At 43.2% G+C, this 8,423-nt stretch overlaps 1 long non-coding RNA gene across 1 annotated transcript; it reads left to right on the top strand.

Annotated features, from left to right (window-relative positions):
• Positions 1-538: 538 nt before the first annotated feature.
• LOC146183527 (uncharacterized) lies at positions 539-5,345 on the top strand. The gene is made up of 3 exons (XR_014708767.1): positions 539-924; positions 1,603-1,751; positions 4,409-5,345. It is a non-coding gene; the product is annotated as an uncharacterized LOC146183527 (long non-coding RNA).
• Positions 5,346-8,423: the final 3,078 nt, after the last annotated feature.

Genomic DNA, 8,423 nt, shown 5'->3' with positions numbered 1-8,423 from the left:
CGCTTTGTTTAGTGCATTTATAAAATATCTGTATAGCATGAGTCGCTGTAAAAAGTAAAAAAAAAATCGTCAAGGGTGAGTTGTGCTCTAGTTGATGCCAGTAGTTAGGCTGCTTGCTGTCAGTTGAGCACATCAACAAAACTGCCAGGCTCAAATCAGCCACTTGTTTTCCAACATGTCAATCCAGTTGGATTCGTAATGGGACTGCTCAGCGTCAGTGTATTCTTCCTTTTGGGCTCGGCAAAGTATTTTCATAGTCACTTCTATTTGTGCTTGGAATATTGCTTGCGAGAAGAAAAAGGAGCAAGGGAATATCTTCACATTTGCACTGGTTCCTCACAGGTCTGCGCGGATGTGCCTTGCGATCACTGCTACATGTCGTGCGTCAAATGCTTCGATGGAGCAAAGCGGCCCTTGCGAGGTCTATCTGCGATGCGCTCGTTTAAAATAATTATTTCAAATAGGGCGCCGAACCTGCATTTGCGAGCGGTGCAGATGGCGGCACTTACCAATCATTTTTTTTTTCTCTTTAGGATGCAACATACTCAGCTTTCTCATCAAGAATACAGTTCTAAATGTTGAAGTCATGTCGTTAGATGTCATTCAGAAGGGAACTTTTTTCTGTTACTAATATTTTCCATGAAGTTGCAATTGTAATTTCCAGTAGTGGCGCTGCATTCGCTTTTGCATTTTTCTTCATGGCGCCGTGCTTGAAGCATTTAACGTACGGCGTTAGAGGCAGAAATATGCGCTGTTATTATGCTGTTACATTTCCTCTTTACCGCTGTGGTTGTCATATGCTTTCCCAGTTTTTATAAGTCGGCAACCAGACCCTTAAACGCTGTGCTAAAACATTGTTGTCGTACACTTGGAACGTCGGCGAACCGAGACCACCGACCGATACGCGCAATTCACCTAATCTTGGTAAGTTCGCTTCTATTTAAAAAATGTCCGTGCATCGGAAACGAGCTTAGGAGAGTACAATGATTTCAGCGGCTTCTGCGAGGTTAAAATGGTTCAGTGCCATTTATAATGTCAATGCGTGGGAGCAAGTACAGAACTTGGGCGAGCGCACTAAAAGCATGTTCGGAATGTATCAGCAGGAAGAAAGTAATTTATTGTTTCCGATGTAAAAAGTGCCAGTTATTCTCTGAAAAACGACAGGACCGTACAGAAACGTGCACGCAAGATTTGAAGTGGTCGATGGTGTGATCAGCTTTAACAGTGCTTAGTTTTCTTTAGTTCGCGTTCTTTGACACGTCGCTCTTTGCACTACATTGCCGGAGTGAAATAGATTGTTTACTAGGTGGAAGGCTTTTGCTGTGGCAGAAGCCTATTTCATTTACTTCACATACTTTACCACAAGAATCAATCTATTTTGCAGCCTTATCTTTCTTGTACTGCTTCAGCCTTGAAAAGAACAAAGTACATAAAAAAAAAAGTTCTGTTGGCAGATAAAGATATGTATTCTGCGGCAAGTTCATGAACAAAAACAAAATGGTAATACACCCCAAGAAACTGAAGCTCCTCCTTGGCAGCTGTCTGCAAAACCTTTCAATGAACTGCCTATCGACATTACTAGAATAAACTCTTTTGTTCTAGAAATGCCTTGATACAAGACTTCGTGTGGAGATTGTGGCCCATGCAGCTCTCACTTCAGGAGCCTTGCAGATCACAAGAACACTGGTGGAAGGATGGATGCCATTCACTTGTAGCTGTTATCAGTCGGAACCGTTTCAACTCATCTTGTGGTGAGTATACAGTTCAAAATCTACAAAATGTTTCATGCATGGTAAGCAAATGATAGTAGCTTACTGATTGAAATAATAAAGATAATTTTGTTTCAAAGTGTGTTGTCCACTAATTATTTTAATTGATGAAATGCTCAGACCAGAAAACGGTTGGTTTGCTCAACTGAGGAGAACATTCTGGCTGAGCTACATGCGTTACAGCAATATGATTAGCAGCAGGTGCACTGCTCATCTCAGGCAGAGTGCTGAATTATGCGATGTGTATCAAAGAAGGAAGTACCACGCATTGGCTGCTAGATCAGTCAAATGTATACTTAATGGAAACAAGATAAAGTAAGACTTCAAATAGAGGCTACTTACTCATTAGCACCCATATAAGTGCAGCCATACAGGTAAAAAGAAAAGCTATATAAGTTTTCCAGAAGCTTCAGTAGTGAAAAATTTGACGTGGTCCAAGGAGTGAACCCTGGACTGTTACTCATGTGGGGCAGTTTGTCTACCAAGTCATCTAACCAGGACAACCAGTGGATGGTGGGGCTAGGCTGAATTTATCAACAATGCACAGGACTATAACATGTTTCGATCCCATGGACACCAAAAAGGCCTTCCAGAACTGGCCCTTTATGTCTGATAGTGCACAGCTACAAGGTACTATTGCTGCACAATTGTTACTAAGGGCCTTGCACTTGAATGTGCCCATTGGACCTGTAAAGGGACAAAACATGGACCAAAATGTAACAATATGTATTAAATTAGATTATGGTGTAAAAAAAAATGTCTGATTTAGTATAGATCGAGCACTACAATATCCAAGAATTGAGGATTTATTTTAATTTGGCACTGAAATTGCATAAAAACGGCTGAAGGAATCTTGCGGTGAAACACTGTCATCATCCCTGTAACCACGTAACCACGTCTCAGGAAAAAGTCTATGATTTTTTTAATTGCACGTGCTCTCTGTTCTTTAACAAGCGCTCACCTTATTTTATTGTATTGTTACATACATGATCTCACTAGTGACATAACAATATTTTGAGTGCTGTCCAGTGTGCCTGTCAATAAACTGAATCCAGCTTCAGCAGAGAGTGGCCTGGACTAAATTTGAAAGTCACCATCATGCTTGACATAGCTGAATAAGCCTGAACGTCGGTTTTGGTCCAAATCGGACGAAGTCAAATTTTGAGGGTGGTTTGGACCAAATTTGGGGATCATCATTGTGTTTGCCATTGCCAAATTTTGTCAGTGGGACAGCTCGATAAAAGCTTTGTCAGAGTTGGCTGACAGTGGCGGTGGCTGCTCACTTTGAAACAGTGGGCGTGTATGCTTCATTGATTCGGAAAAAAAAAAAAAAAAAAAAAAGACGGGCTTTCCGAATTCTCAGTGTGGGCGGAAGCCACATACTCATGAAGAGGATTCCGTCATCTTTCATGCAAGATAAAACCTGAATTCGGATAATTCAAACTTTAGCAAAGCAAGACCGTAGTCATGTGGTATTTTCTTTTCCTTTCATATTTGCGCACTTTGTTTAAATGCTGGAAAAAACAATCATGCAGGAAGTATGTTAGTAGAAAAAACTGGGTCATTTGTACTTGAACCCCCTCTAAAACTTAAGGGTACTTGGGCCTAAACTGAATATAAAAAAAAATAGAATAATTAATCTCAACTAATTAACGAATTAGATAAAATATAAGGAATACTCCAAACAGAACTACACGAAGACGAATAATATGTCGTCGGTTTCAGTAAGCTGCAGTGCTCAGCCTTTTTCTTTTTTAATCCTTGGTTTACATTACATAAAACTGTGCGTGCACGTTTGGTCTATTCACCAACATCACAGTGGCCACCAATTTGCTGTTCATGGAGCGTTGCAAAAAACTGCTATGCATGTCTCATCGGCTCACCACAATTTACTCCGGATTTCTTAGCAAAAGCTATCTTCTGGGCAATAAAACGGCACGTGTGAGGTCATGTAAATACCCCTCTGTAAGCTTGTCATGAATAGCCAACAAAAGAATAAAAAACAGACAAATTATGAATAACCAAATTTATTGCTATACACAACAGCACTTGCAGTCTTAAAATGTGAAAGTGCTCAGAAAGACAAGGAAAAACGCTTTTGTCTCGTCCACTTCTCTTGTCCTTGTCTTTCCAAGCACTTTCAAATTTTAGGATGCTATACTAGTTAACCCAGCAAACAACTTTGTTAAGCACATGCAATGTAGCTCTGCTATAGACCTTTTTCCAGTCGCGCCTCTTCTTGCAGACGTCAGGCAAGGTATGTTTGGCAGGGCGGGTTACCGAGGCTCCCTCACATATTTTCTGCAGAAATTGTTTCACAATAGTAGGGTGGGTTTATTTTCCAAGCGGCACTTGATCTCTTAGAAGGCAAACCTGGCAGCGTCTTTTCGTTTGTTGCAATAGCGGGCAGGGAAAATGTATGTGGTCCTGAGGGCCAAGTACATGCTAGCAATGCATGTAATTATTGCGCAACAGTTTGTAGCGTCAATGACCCAGCAGACATCTTTTATGGTTTTCGCACACGCAGTGAACTGCTGCCCTACTATGTAGAAATAGAGAAGAAGGCTTCGCACATGTGCAGTAGCATTACTGAAAATAAGTCAATTGGACCTTTTTCCATTTTATCCTGTCTCCTGCAGCCACCAATATCCTGTGCAGCCACCACTTTGCAGCAATGAACTAGGGTCACTCAGGATTGGAGTGCCTACTGAAGAGATCAGAAGTGAATGGCCCACATACTAGGGGCAATGCCTGACACCCCTGAGTGCTGGGAACGGTTCATAAAGAGCATTTTCATAGGAAGTTTTGTTGTAGGAAAAACAAATTTAAGGACGGTTAGTTCGACTGACTGCAGACGAAATTCACTCACCAATGTATTACTACTCTCATTGTGCACTGTGGTGGCTTGGTCATTGGGTGCTTGACTACAGAGCCTGGAAACCCGGCTTCGACCCTTGCCATGTTACAATAGAGACAAAATGCAAGGTGCCCACGTGCTGTGAGATTTCAGAGTACATACATTCAAGAACCTCACTTAGTCATAATTATCTGCATCCCTCCACTACAGCGTCCCTCATAGCCAGTCAATTTGGAACGTTTCAACCAATCCAATTTTAATTCCATCGTTTTTTCACTCTCCAATTATTCCAATCCCGATTATATTCTATTTCTATTCGTCGTGGCTTTTGGTTCAACTTTGCTAAATCTTTCGTGTCCAAATATCTCCCTCCTCTCCCATAAATGGAGGGCGGGAAATACCTCTTAACACCACCTGCCACAGTTAGTAGGCGAAGGCTTCGCATGGACACTGACGCCGAATGCCTGACATTCTTCTCGGTCAGCAAATGCTGTCGCATCAGTACTCGTATAGTTCATTGCGTTAGGCGGACGGGAGCAGAGATGCCAAGTAGTGAGGAGCAGTGCAGTAGCATGCCAAGAGAGGGTGTGCATGTTCTGCCCCTTGAAAGATCACCACCGCTAGCCAGACCGCAGTATTGTGACTGGCATGATTGTAAATGAAATGCTAACCTCCATTTCCTCAGCTTCTCACGGCTAAGACATTGAAGTTGAGCCCATGTCCTCTGTGTATGACTGCACAGGGCAGTAATGCTTTGTCACTGCCATTTTAATGCGTCAGCATTATGTAGGTATGTCGGCAGTTTCATGTCACCAGAATTGTCATCACAATTACATTTGAACGAAACAAGTTATAAGAAAAAGAATGGGCCAAAAAATCTTGCTGGGTAAATAATTTGATGCATGTGGGTTAACTAGGTAATTAATTAGAGGGGTAATGGCAACATCCAAACGGGTCACGTGGTACTAACTTCCAGTGGCGGGAAATTTGAAATGTTTGAAACGTGAACGAGCGGGAAAGGGCGTGATTTGCGTGCACAAATGGTAGGAATGGTTAGAAAGTGTGTAAAGAGAGGTAATCAGCCAATTGCAATCTGAAAAATTCCGAGAGCGCTGCAGGATCTGCAGTGGAGAAATGCGAAAGCCTGAAGAACGGAAATCTGAGCTAGTTGGTGCACTGCAAGATCAAAAAACAGCGCGGCTACTTGGGACAAACAGAGAGGAGAATAACGGACAAGCGCTTGTCCGTTATTCTCCTCTCTGTTTGTCCCAAGTAGCCGCGCTGTTTTTTGATCTTGCGAAAGCCTGAGCATTGCTGCTGCACACGGTACATCGCATGCCTCTTGTTGAACACAACCAGTGTTCCATTGAACGCATCACAGTTCACCACCCTTCTATAATTGGTTTACAGGAAAGGAAAGGCGCAGTATCTGTTACTCGCGGAATCCCGCTGACACATCTTGCGGACAACACAGCAATGAGCATGCTTACGCATTTCTCCAGTGCAGATCCTGCAGTGTTCTCGAAAATGTTCTGCTAAAAGGGGTGAAACAGCAATTATGCAGTGTTTTTGATGTCAGGCGACGTCCTTCAAACTTGTGTTTGAAGTGCAGCCTGGACTGCCCTTGGCTGTTCTTGGTGCTAAGAAACTGCACTAGTTCTATCGCTGGATGAAAGTGTTCCAACCCTAGTTCTCCCATTCAGCACCATTAAAGGCTTCGTCCCCCAGAAAAGCCATTGTCCGCATTATGAGCAAAAAATCATGGGCATGGCTCTGGCAAGTGGTAGCTGGCAGACGACATGGTCATGCATGGCTAGTCATTGAGTTGTGTGATGGCATGAGACGTGGCATGGCCGAATTGGTAGGCGCTGCCAACACAGGTGTGACATGGAAGGGTGAAATCGGAATCCAGCCCTTCAGGACCCCTAGGCCACGAAGATACCTTTGTGTGGCTTGGTTAAAATGGTGCTTTAGATCTTTGTTGCGGTGGTTTTATAATGTGGTATCTTGCGACTATGTATGGGACAATGCAGCCGCAAGTTAAAAGCTTCTGAACAAGTGAGTGGCAAAGTGTGTCTACACGAAGGTCCACAAGGAAAACCGGCAACTGGCGCCATTAACGCTGGCATGCCATGGCCTTAAAGGAAGAGTTTAAGTCCCCCCCCCCCCCCTCCCCCAATATTTTTATGAGCTCAGTATTCATTTGCAAGTTAGCACTTTGCCCTGTGTTTCTTTCACGTCACTGTCTGTTTTGCACTTCAGACCTCACCAAAATGAGTAAACCCCACTAACTAGTCCAAGAAACAGCCCTGAGGAGTTATGTATTCATTTCCTTTTTTTTATATAAATTTGTCTTGTTCATGCAGAGAATACAGAACTGTAATAAAAGAATTTGTTGAATGCTGCGACAGTTATAGTACTCTCCGCTGAGTTCCAGAAATTTCACAGAGTACAGAAGCTCAACATAAAATATCAGAAAAAATAAACTGGAACAATTGGTTAGAAAAGCTACCCTTGCAGCATCCTTCTTTGGCTGTGCCTTAAGCGCAGCTGCACAAGAGGAGGACAACAAAGAATGTACTGGGCCGGAGGCACGTGCTGCCACAGCTCAGTAGTTTGGTTATGCCTTAAAATGTGTGGGAAGCTTATATTTCCCTGCGACCTAGAGCACCACATCTACAACTGATTGCCTAGGACTAGAGGATGACTGAAGCCGGCACCTGCTCTACAGAGCCGCCCTTACTCTCGCAGAACGTTTCATCATTGCAACTTTGCCTTTCACCCTTCTGACCCCAGAACCCGCAAATGTGGTTTCTCCAGATTGATGCACAACTCGGCCCTTAACGTTAGAGGTGTGCGAAGGCTCGGTTTAGCCCAAAAGCTCGTACTCTGGCCGCTCAGAAGCTCTGTGCCTCAAGCTTGGGCGGGGCCAGGCCGGACACACCAATCCAGAGTATTCACAACTTTTTTAAAGGCACGAATATGGTTGTGGTGTGCTAGGCGTCACAATACAGCAGTATTTTGCAGCATCCTTCCCACACAAGAGTGTGTGAATTCTCTATACAGATGTTTATGCACCTTTACACCACACACCCCTGGCATGAACAGATCTTTGCTAGCTGTCAACGACCAAGCAGAAGGGCTGCTTGTGGGCTATCGAATTTTGACTTTTGTCTCTTCCTCTTCGGCAGATGTTTAGGTATCAGTTTCCAGATTCGCGGTATGCTGTCAGCTCTTCCACATCTGTTGTGCCAGGCCTCAACAAGCCTCAGTAGAAATGGGCCATAGCACCTAGTCAAAGCATCTGCGGTCCACGACCTTGTCGGTGCCATGAAAGACACGCAGTGAGCAAGATAAGCTTACTGAGTACTTGGCCACAGAATCAACCCCTTGCTCAGAGGCCGCGTGTTTTTGGTGAAGTGAGGAAACCATGTACCTAAATCTTTCCTTTCTTGCTAAGAACACATTATTCATTGCAGCCACAAGTTACAGCAGTAAAAAGAACTTCAGCGTTGCTGGATTCACAATCCAGGAGTGCCACAAATGTCTTAAGCATTCATCAATGCATAAATTGTTCTTGCGTAATATAAAAAAATTAATATAATTCTATGTTGTGCTGTGCCTCTATATATTCTACAAATTTCAATCTTAAACGCGACAACTGAGCATTTCAAGGTCAACTCATTATTTGGAAATTATTTCTTTCTGTATCATTCTGGGCCAGACCAGGGCCTTAAAGGGCCATTAAACAATATTTGCTCTAATATTCTAGTGAAAGAAATTTATAGAGATGGTCT

This window comes from Amblyomma maculatum, chromosome 7, assembly GCF_055883805.1.
Source record: "Amblyomma maculatum isolate TAMU_Amacu chromosome 7, ASM5588380v1, whole genome shotgun sequence".
Classification (NCBI taxonomy): Eukaryota; Metazoa; Arthropoda; class Arachnida; order Ixodida; family Ixodidae; genus Amblyomma; species Amblyomma maculatum.
Note: the sequence above shows the minus strand (reverse complement) of the source record. Positions and strands in the feature narration are given on the sequence as shown.